Below are 12,011 nucleotides of genomic sequence, written 5' to 3'. Positions count from 1 at the left end.
TACACCAAACAGAACGAAAAGGGCTATCCCTGGATTTTAAATGAGAATGTTTGATAATTTTAACAGAATTTTATAAAAACGAAGAAATAACTTATAAAACGAATAACTACCATTATCGTATGGGTAAACCGTATCTATCCCCTGGCATCTACGCACCAACCTTCCATACCATCTCAACCATGCATACATTACCAAAAAATAATGCGACAAAATATGTGGCATAGCAATCGTGCGTAACAAACACATTCGCATGTCGACCTACTAATTAAGTCTGATCTTATTTCACAGTCATTCCGGATTCCTAAGACAGAAATCACACACACACACACACACACATTTGATAGCCTAAGTTTGATATTTAGTAAAGCACGTTAACTTGTTTAGAAGAAAAAAACAACCAGAAGAGTCTTATGATTAGGTCACATGCCTGTTGGGTCTCAGTTAACATGTACTATTATCTTCAATGAAATGTTAAGGGGGAAAAAGGAGAACATAACATGTAAAATGGTTCACAAGTCAATATACTATCAATAGCTAAACTCAGTCGGATAAATGAATTATGGTGGGCATGGTGGTTGGCAAGTCTTTGGTCAATTTTATTCAATTTGTATTCATTCTGAACTTTTGATTTGGTACAACTACAAAGTTATCTAATTTTTTATGGGCCAAAGTAACAATGGCTTAAGTTTATACTCGAGTAGACAAACTTTGACATCTTCAACATTTGAGGTTAGCACGCCGGCATCGAGACCGAAAGAGTTCTGGTTCGAATCCTACCATACGATCAATCCAGTCCGTCCACTGTGGCTTGTCCTTGCCTAAGGTACCTTATCCCAACTGCCTCGACACTAAATTACATAGTTGTTTTGCTGGTCAGTAAAACACCAAAAACCATGTTTAATATCAAATATTATTACTATGATGAAGCTAAGGAAAGAACGGACACGTGAACGCGTTGTAGACTGTGTCACACTTGTTGACCTCTACCATGAGGAGAAGACATGTAAGTGCAAGTCAATTTCAATGACTCTACAGCGCATTGTAAATGGTGGCCTCTATCCTATGAGTAGGACATTCAGGTGTGGACTAATTTCGGACCATGTCGTGTGAATTTAAGAGATTAAAAAGCTTGAGTACAAGACTAGGAATTACAAACGAGAACACGTGATGTTTGCAGGCAGACGATCATCTGCAACTATCAAAAGTAGTTCCCGCTCACAAGATAACCGCATGACAATACCACCTGGCCACTCTCACACGTCACGACAACTAATAAAGCTCATCTTATCTTGCATATAGCAACTGCAGATATCTATTACAACGGCTGATACCACCTACAACTACAAACTTGAAATATTTACTCCTTTGTAGTGTAACATCTTACTTGATAAGTGGTCTGTCTAGTTCAAGTGTCAATAATCAATATAGATTGTTGTTCTAAAACACATAAAATCTGACGAAAAACTAAACATTAAGACTATTTGTAGTTGTAGTCACATATATGCATATCACTGTACTTCAAGCATATATGCATTTCCTAGTCATTCAGATATGTATGCATTTCCCTGTACTTTAAGTACGTATATACCTGTACTTAAAGTATGTATTCGTTTCCCTGTAGTTCAAATATATTTGCATATCCCTGTAATTCAGCTATGTATGCATTTCACTGCACTTCAAGTATGCATACACCTGTACGTAAAGTATGTATTCGTTTCCCTGTATTTCAAATATATTTGCATATCCCTGTAATTCAACTATGTATGCATTTCCCTGTACTTTAAGTATGCATACACCTGTACTTAAAGTATGTATTCGTTTCCCTGTATTTCAAATATATTTGCATATCCCTGTAATTCAAGTTTGTATGCATATCCCTGTAATTCAAGTATTTATGCATATCCCTCTACTTCAAGCATGCTTATGGTATTTTGCAAATCTAATATATTCATCCCCTCACAACCTTTCTAGCAATGAAGAATCAGAAGGTTTCATTCACAGCTGTAAAAATAAAGTAGTAATAATGCAAAATGGTATCTTTTGGTCCCTTTCATCGCCTATGCAGCACCTAGACATACAAAATAAGAAAAGATATAGAGACGAAAATTATTAAGATTCAAATATTGATAATGACCAGAAAATAATATTCTCGAGGAAAAAACTAAACACCAATTCGTCTGTCTATTCCATTTACGTATTTAGCGTATAAAGTTTTAATAAAATATTCCATCCATTGTGGGAAGAAAAGCGATGACACTCAGTTCCCAAAATGCTTCAATTTTGACAACCTTTTAGAAGTTTATCCCAAAAATTACCCACATGAAACATTTGTTAAACTTTATTGCACATCAACCACTATTAATACACTTTCATTAAATTCTCCAAGTGGTGACAAACATTGTCATAGACACACTGACATACAGGCATGAAGACATCACCGTTCTTCGCTTAATTGCTGTCAATTAAAAAAACATGAAAATGATGCATAATTTTAAAAAGTAACAGAATGTCATAATGTGATAAATATCCCTACTTCAAACCAGATATGATTAAAAAAAACACGCATATTCAAGTGTGACGATGGAAGTGATTATGCAACAAACAAAAAATCCCGAGTACCTTTGATTAAATTCAATGTTATTTTGACTGAAATTTCATTGAAAGCTATCTGAAATATCACGCCATGCAAACAATCAACTTTTGACGCACAAGTGTATATATTTAGAAGCCCGATTTATTTTATGTGCAATTTTATTCCAACATTGTAGCACAATGACTTAAAATTAGAACGTGTACAATATCACATTAAGTATTTTTTGTTAAGATGTAGAAAGTAAAGTAGGCTCTTATTGCAACTATAATGCCCATCATTAATCTGGGCCTGTATGTTCATCTCACTGTCTTCCTTTCTTCTTAAAGAATAGAGAAGACTACTCGTCGGTAAAATTTCATTAATTGTCACATGAGTGTGAAACGCAGACAAAGGAAAGTGTCAGTTGATCTGATAGTTTTTAATGTCAGATGTAGTGGATCGTTCTCGTTCTCTTTGTATTCAGTAACTTTGCATATTTTTTTATTAATGAATGCAAGGATTTTCTTTTATACGCCGATTGACGTCAATGAATCAATATGCAGCTCATCTCGATTCTGATAGTGCCATTCCTTTGCACTTTATTTTAGTCCGACACGGATAGCTTCTAGCAAGCAATACTGATTTTCATGAAAGTGAATATGACGTCAGTACTTGTAGTAGGCGTTAATCAGTCCACAACTCTTTTGGTGCCAAAGACCCTGTCGACCAACACATTTGAGCGAGTTTGTACAAATACGAATCTTCTTCACCCGTGATAAAGTTTATATTCAATGGAGTTATGTATTTTTCATTTTAAATAAAACTTTGGCTGATTAAAATGTTTGCGGTTTAGTTTGTTGTGTTACCACATAATAGCATCTATATGTTATTTTAGTTGTAATTCGAGTAAAGCGCCTCGACGTAAGGTAGCCGGCCTGGCTTGATCTGGTGGGAGGATTCAGACTCGCAGACTCGCACCTTTTCCATTATAAATCCAGCACACAAATCACCGAGTCATGGATGCTGCTGCCTCCATTAGTCACCTTCTGCGACATGCAGGAGAACGCATCATTCCTATCCTACGTCAATGAACCAGCCGGGGCATGTGAGTCGGGGTGGGGTGAAGGTGGAGTGAACAAAATGGAAATAGGTTTAACGTTCAAACAATTTCAATAGATGGTCTCAGTAAATTTCATATTATAAAGACGTATAATTCCACGAAGAAACAGCAAATATTCAGCAAAATATTCTCAAGTTATCGTCACCTGAGTTCATATAGTGAAGTTTTTACTATGTAGGTAATACAAGTTGATCGCCTTAATCCTCCATATAACGTGGAATTTGAACTAAATATTGTACAGGGTTCGTGAAATAGTGAAGCTTGCAAGTCCATTACATACTGTACGATCGGTCGTAGAGTTCGAGAGTATTGTATAATCGATCATCAAAATTCAAGATTACAAAAAATCCTATAAAATGTTATGTTCAGTTCTTGTGCTTATAAGTAGCTATACAATTAATAACGAACATAAAAAGTGCACAACAGGGCGATAGTTTAATCTCTGGTTACAAATGTTGTCGAAGCACAAGAATGCGCATGTAGTTCCTTCCTGGTGTTGATAACTAATATTTAGATTAATGCATCATAAAATGCGATTTAAACCAAATTAAATGCCCTTGTATTTATTATACTTGGACACTAAGAAAGTAAAAGATGATCAATATTGATAAGAAAAAAATGTCTACGTAGCTGCTTTAATAAAGTGATAAAAGAACGTCTAGTGCGGGACACAGTTTTGAAGAAAAAAAAATCAAATAATTTCTTTATCTGATCACATAAACTTCAATATCATGTTTTAATCAGAAAAACGATATATATTTTTTAATTCAACCGTATCATGGGAAATACTTCTTCAGGAAACGTCTTGAAGCCTTCTTTAATTTTAAGCTTCCATTTACAAATGCATTTTCTGACAGTGGGCATTATAAAAATATCCCAATAAAGCTTCACTGGCCACGAATACACGTATACTATTGTAGAGGTTTTTATTTTGTCGATTAAGGTTAAAACTTATTATTTAATTCTAACTGTAATGAGTGAATATTATTCGTGCCATAACAATGAATTTCTTCTTTACCGGTACAGGAGTTATTTCGATCTACGATATATGCAGATAAGTGCCTTCACATTACAGCCATCTGGCTATATCTGACGTAATCATTGCATGTGAGTGCGACCATTTCGGTCAAAGTACTTACTGTTTATGTTATTCAGATACGTATGCACAGACAGACAGACACACATACAGACATGCATATATATATATATATATATATATATATATATATATATATATATATATATATATATATATATATATATATATATATATATATATATATATATATATATATATATATATATATATATATATATATAATCAACGTCTTGTGGGGGCCCCGAGTGGCCGAGTGGTCTAAAGCGTTCACCTTTCAGGATCACTGCCATCTCTCCTCTGTCTGCGTGGGTTCGAGTCCAAGGCTCAGCTAGCGTGGGCATGTGGGAAAGCCTGCCAGTAGCTTCTCGTGGGTCGGTGGTTCTTCCCTGGGTTTTCCTGGGTTCTTCCTCCACCAGTTATACTGGCCGCCATGTATAGCCTATCTGGTGCTGAAAAATGGCGTTAAGCCCTAGAACAACAACAACATCAACGTCTTGTGCAGATTGGTACAATATATATATATATATATATATATATATATATATATATATATATATATATATATATATATATATATATATATATATATATATATATATATATATATATATATATATATATATATATATATATATATATATAAAGTCAAGAGGGCTATCATAGCATATAAACCGCTAAGAGTCCATCTTAACCTAAAATTAAATGAATGTTAAGACCTTGTTAATAAAAGTCTTCATTTTGATTGAAAACAACAAATCTATCAAATCAAAAAACAATCCTAAAGGAACTAATCTTGCCCCTTTAACGGCCAGTTGTTACTGACTTTGATTAAATGTAGCCAAAGGCTGAATTCATTTGTGATTGAGCAGAATAGAAAACCGTGGTAATTAAGTCTCAGCGAACTGGGATAATTGATGCTGGATATAAAAAAATCACCTGAAAACAACCCGAAACTTTGATCTTTAGAAATAGTTATGCTGTATTTCTGAGTGGTGTCTTAGCCTTTTTCGCCGTCATCATCATTCTCTTTCTGAATAAGATAGGTGCACATTTATAACTTATGTATGTTGTATGTATGTATGTATGTATGTATGTATGTATGTATGTATGTATGTACGTATGTAGCTATGTATTTGTTTTTCACAGTAACTGCTATACCTTTCTGGTTAAAGCCATTAAAAAAGTGTTTAAAATATAACAAAATAAATACATTTGAGCAGTGATGCTACTTACGTCCTCTTTGGCTCTGAAATGACGGAAAAAGGTTCGTACAACTCTTTGGAAACAATTATTTTATAAAGAAAGCGGTTTGAGGGCTGCACCTCCAACATTTGCTTACAGTCAAATGTATGTGCCAGAATAAAATGTTATGTTTTGGACATAATGTATTTTGATAAATTATCATCTTTTAATCAAGACGTGAGGGCGGAAGATTACTAGAAACTGTATCCGAGCGGATAATAGAAGGAGGAAAACAGTCTAAAAACACACAGCGTGGGAAAGGTTTTGAAGTTCTGTGAGACTTAATTGATAATAATAAGGAGATATCGACGATATCAATTCAGCTAGCTCCTGATGTAACATATTTCTTTGCGTCGGCGACAGATGGAAGTCGCGTTAGGAGATAGGAAATGGACTTGCGTAAACATAATTGACAAGAGTAGCGGCTTTAGAAAATAGTCTTTCTGCGTACAGTTTGAATATCGTGCCACTTAAATTACTGACATGTATCGATTGGTTACATTCAATTAAAACCTTTGAAGAATTTTTTTTGTTAAAGCTCAGATCAATTTAGCGCTGAACTAAACAGTATATCAATATATCCCAACCATTATCGACGTGATTTCTTTGAACTTAATGCCTTTTTGTATCCGTGCTAAACGAGTGGCCATTATCACGGCCAACTCATTTAATTGAAGCATCTCGACAAAATGTGTTGAATTCCGGTATTTAACTGACATTTAATAAATTCGTTTTGAAAAGAGAAAAAAAAAAAGGAACAAAGATTGAAACTGTCATTCACTTTTGCACTTCCAAACTCGGGGTCATTCATTAAGAAAAATGCTCTATGAAGCATGTAGCAAGACTATTCTAAATAATTGCAAAACAAAGCAAAGCAAAGTTTCCCCGACAAAATATAATCAACCATCTAGGACCAGTGGACCATAGCAGGTTGAATGAATGTACGGAATGTATTCCGATTTAAGACTTTCATAGAAAGCAAGCCAACTCTATCCTCAATTCTCCTTACTTCCTAGGAATTCTAAGAAGGTACAAGGTAACCGCCTCGGGTCACGCCTTTCAGGAAATTAACTCCGCAGTGCAATTACTTTGCTTGGGGTCCCGCTCAACGCTTCGGCCCCGCGTGCTTCCTTGGGCCCGGCACATCTTAGGGCCAGGCCTGCCTAAGACATGAACCTGCTGTTCTCTCTCTCTTTGTCTGTTCTCTCTCTCTCTCTCTCTTTATATATATATATATATATATATATATATATATATATATATATATATATATATATATATATATATATATATATAGAGAGAGAGAGAGAGAGAGAGAGAGAGAGAGAGAGAGAGAGAGAGAGAGAGAGAGAGAGAGTATGTGTGAATAATCCCGTATGGCGTTTGTACTTAGAGTTTGTTTATATATATGTGTAAATATTTGTAAGTTTTGAGGTTGGCACACGTTGCGATGGCTTCGTTATTTTGTCGTCATTCCTGAGCGCATAGACGCGGGGAGCGGAGGGGACTGGGAGATAGTTTTGTAATTACTCACTGAATCGTATCCGTAAGCTACAAGATACATTTTAGGCTAGTCTTCTACAGCTCGAGATACGAAGGAATGTGTTGATGAACCTCGATGGCTTCTGGTTATGAATAAGAAAATGATTTCTATGACATTCTGGTGACCTAAAACGCTGCCTTGCAGCAGCAATAATTAAATAAACAGTAATGACTGCGGATTATGCTCGGTGTTGAAAGTTCTGGACCCAATTTATTGGTTGCACCATTTGTTACCCAATTGCAGTTCAGGTTATGTTCCAAAGCGGATCATAAATCTCCTTTGTCTTGAACCAGACCCAAAAATGATTAACTGAATTTATTATTATTTAGCGAAAGTTGCAGTCTCATTCCTTGATTATCGAATAAACACGATGCAGTCAGTATGTAGTGATTGTAACGACGACAAAAAAAGCCTTATGCAACGTATTGGGTCCACATCCAAAGTACAAAATCAATAAACATTGGCGCCAGAATTATTTTTGCCTTGTGCGCTATAATCAAGTAATAATGTCGAACTCGGATAGTCTTCATCTTGCACAATTACGCAAGGGATCGCGTGTCATAAAGTATTTCTTTATAATCGAAATCCTTCAGCGTCTTTACTGAGTGCGCATGCAATTATCGTCTAGCCGATCAATACTGTTCCTCATTAGACTATGATTTATCTGAAAACTACCTAAATCGAGCACAAACTATTCATCAGTAGATATGTAAATATTACCATTGTAATACGTTGTGCATTCATTACAACAATTATTTTGAAATGTTTAACCGAGGCCTTTTCTTGGCATTAGTTTAGTTTCCTGCTCTTTTTCCATGGTACTGAGTTTTTCCTTACCGATGTTGCATACATATACAATCATAAATTACAAAGTAATCCTGTCTTCACAAAATCACCATGAATATACTTTAAAACCTCTCTTGATCTCTACAATAAAGAAAATTGTTGGAGTCAGCGAGTCCAGTACTCAGAACACGTTTGCAAGTACCGACTCCATTGTCGATGCGTTTTCTTGTGCTCGAACGTTTACTCCTTGTTGACAGCTCAGTGCATTTTTGAAATATATTAAGAATTCAATCCTTTGCATTGTTAGAGCGAATAATTATTTTCTCCTTCCGATTGGCCAATTTGTCCCAAGTGTTGCGTACGATTGTTTACATGTCACATGACCTAAGACAGGATCGGAGTAAATATAGTAAAGACACACAAAAGCTATTTTAAAAATACTTCTCAACATGTAATAGGACAACTACACTTTCGCCAGGTGCTATGGAAAGATCGACATCTAGACACTCTAGAGTCAAACTGCTATTACATTCTAGGATCTAAATGTTATTATACTCCATGGTCTAACTGATTTTACACTCTAAGATCGAAGTGCTGTTAAACTCTGGGGTCTAACTGCTATTACACTTCAGGATCTAAATGATATTACACAGTGGGGTTTAACTGCTATTAGACACTAGGGTCTAACTGCTATGGCATTCTATGATATGAATGATATTACACTCTACGACCTAAATGCTGTTACACTCCAGGATCTAAATGCTATTACACACCTGGGGCTAACTGCTGTTACAATCTAGGATAAAAATGCTATTGCACTCTAGGTATAACTGCTGTTGCATTTATGGATCTAAATGATGTTACACTCTAGGGTCTTACTGCTATTACACTCTAGGGTCTAAATAATATTACACAGTAGGGTCTAACTGCTATTACACACCACGGTCTAAATGCTATTACATTTTAGAATCTAACTGCTATTACACTGTATAATCTTAATGCTATTCCACTCTAGGGTCTAACTACTATTACACTGTAGGATCTAAATAACATTCTAGGTCTAAATGCTATTGCAATCTAGGATCTAAACGCTATTACCCTCTAGGATCTAAATGCTATTACATTCTAGGGTCTAACTGCTATTACACTTATGTCGAACTCAGTTACACTATGATCTAAATACTATTACACAGTAGGTTCTAACTGCTATTACACACTAGGGTCTAAATGCTATTAAATTTTAGAATCTACCTGCTATTACACTGCATAATCTTAAACCTATTACACTCTATGGTCTAACTGATATTACACTCAAGGATCTAAATGCTGTTACACTCTATGGTCTAACTGATATTACACTGTATGATCTAAATGTTATTGCACTATAGAATCTAATTGCTATTACACTGTAGGATCTAAATGCTATTACACTCTAGGATCTAAATGCTATTACATTCTTGGGTCTAACTACTATTACACTATGATCTAAATGATATTACACAGTAGGGTCTAATTGCTATTACACACTAGGGTCTAAATGCTATTAAATTTTAGAATCTACCTGATATTACAGTGTATAATCTTAATGCTATTACACTCTATGGTCTAACTGATATTACACTCAAGGATCTAAATGCTGTTACACTCTATGGTCTAACTGATATCACACTCAAGGATCTAAATGCTATTACACTCTAGGATATAAATGCTATTACACTCTAGGATCTAAATGCTATTACACTCTAGGATCTAAATGCTATTACACTCTAGGATCAAATTGCTAATACACTCTAAGATCTAAATGCTATTACACTCTATGATCTAAATGCTATTACACTCTAAAATCTAATTGCTATTACACTCTAGGATCTAAATGCTATTACACTCTAGAATTTAATTGCTATTACACTGTTCGATCTAAATGCTATTACACTATAGGATCTAAATGCTATTACACTCTAGAATCTAATTGCTATTACACTCTATGATCTAAATGCTATTACACTCCAAAAAGGTCTAAATGCTATTACAATCTAGGATCTAAATGCTACTACACTCTAGGGTCTAACTGCTATTACACTCTAGGATCTGACTGCTAGTACTGTGTTCGAGAAAGCCTATCTATGCCATACTTGACAGAACAAACTTGCATGCATGTAAATATAATAATGATAATAATGTTTAATTTATTAAAGTAATTTGATCTTAGTGTATGAATGAATCGACGAAATGCAAATTTCTCAAGTATCAACCTACAGATATAACAAAATTACCAGAAACTCAAGAACGAGAGAGAGAGAGAGAGAGAGAGAGAGAATCAGTGTCTGTCAATTATTCAGATATTAGGTTAAATATTGGAGCCATTGTAATTTAAATAAATTTGTTACCAAATTTGACCATTTTATTGTATCATTTTGCAAAATTATTAAAACAATATTCAAAACGATATTTTAAAATTACGTATAGGAATTTTTCCTACCGTTTCTAGACGAACAGCACAATCTCTGCGGATATATATGCAGTGTATATAAGAAAGAAGAAGGAAACATGTTATATCTGTTTTGCATTTTGTCCTAAAATGGACATAACTATTTGAAGTTTTGAAACGTTTTTGAATCAAAAGGAATCAGACGACGTTGGGATCCTGCGTGGTTCATCGGTGTTACTACATAAGCATTGGACATTATGATAAGCGGCAGAGGTGGACATATATTCATCTTGAAACGACGAGGTCGTGCCTGTTAACAGTTGTGGACGTATAGACCATTCTCAGAATGTATTCATGTATTCATGTGACCCTGGGTCAACGAATCCAAAACGAGGCTAAGATAGGCACCAGCTTCATTTTACCTCGCAACCATGGCTGCTACAGTTGATACCGGCAAAGGAAAAAATCCTGACAATTATTGTTGTGTTCCATTGTGCAATGGGAATGCTAGAATTCACATAGATGTAAGCTTCGACCATATTCCATCAGTGAAGAAGATGGAGCTTCGTAGAAAATGGAATGTTGCAATACGTTGTGATGAGGGGCCGAATTTTAAGGTAAAAAACTGGATGATTGTTGGTGTGTTTATATTTTCTTGCAACTGAATGATGTAAGAAAGAGAAATCCAAACGCAAAATAGATCCTGTCGATGAAGCAAATGATTGTATGTATGTGTGTGTTATAATGACAGGTTTCTAAAAATGTTACCCATAGTCCCATTCCACATAACGGGGTCATAGAAAACTGGGCGTACCTCCACGCAGAGCATTTATATAAGAACTTATGAATTTACGTAGGAGTAGTAAGTACAGAAAAAGTGAACTTTATTACCTCATTAAAAAAAAATAGAAAGTAGAATGTAAATGACCATGATACAGAAGAGAGATAGCACCAGTACAATGAAAATGATGGGAGTACAAGTTGAATGAAATTACGAGAGAGAGAGAGAGAGAGAGAGAGAGAGAGAGAGAGAGAGAGAGAGGGAGGATAAGAATTAATGAAACTGTTGATAAAACATATTGATGTGTGTAAACGTAAGGGAAAACGCACACTTAAATCACAGGCCATTGAAATTCTATCATTGTAGTAAGTTAATGTCAGAGAATCCCCCTCTGTGTGTGTGTGTGTGTGTGTGTGTGTGTGTGTGTGATTTTTTCCCTC

Source organism: Sinohyriopsis cumingii, chromosome 4 (assembly GCF_028554795.1).
Source record: "Sinohyriopsis cumingii isolate HCF-2022 chromosome 4, ASM2855479v2, whole genome shotgun sequence".
NCBI classification, from domain to species: Eukaryota; Metazoa; Mollusca; class Bivalvia; order Unionida; family Unionidae; genus Sinohyriopsis; species Sinohyriopsis cumingii.
This window is presented reverse-complemented; position numbering follows the sequence as displayed.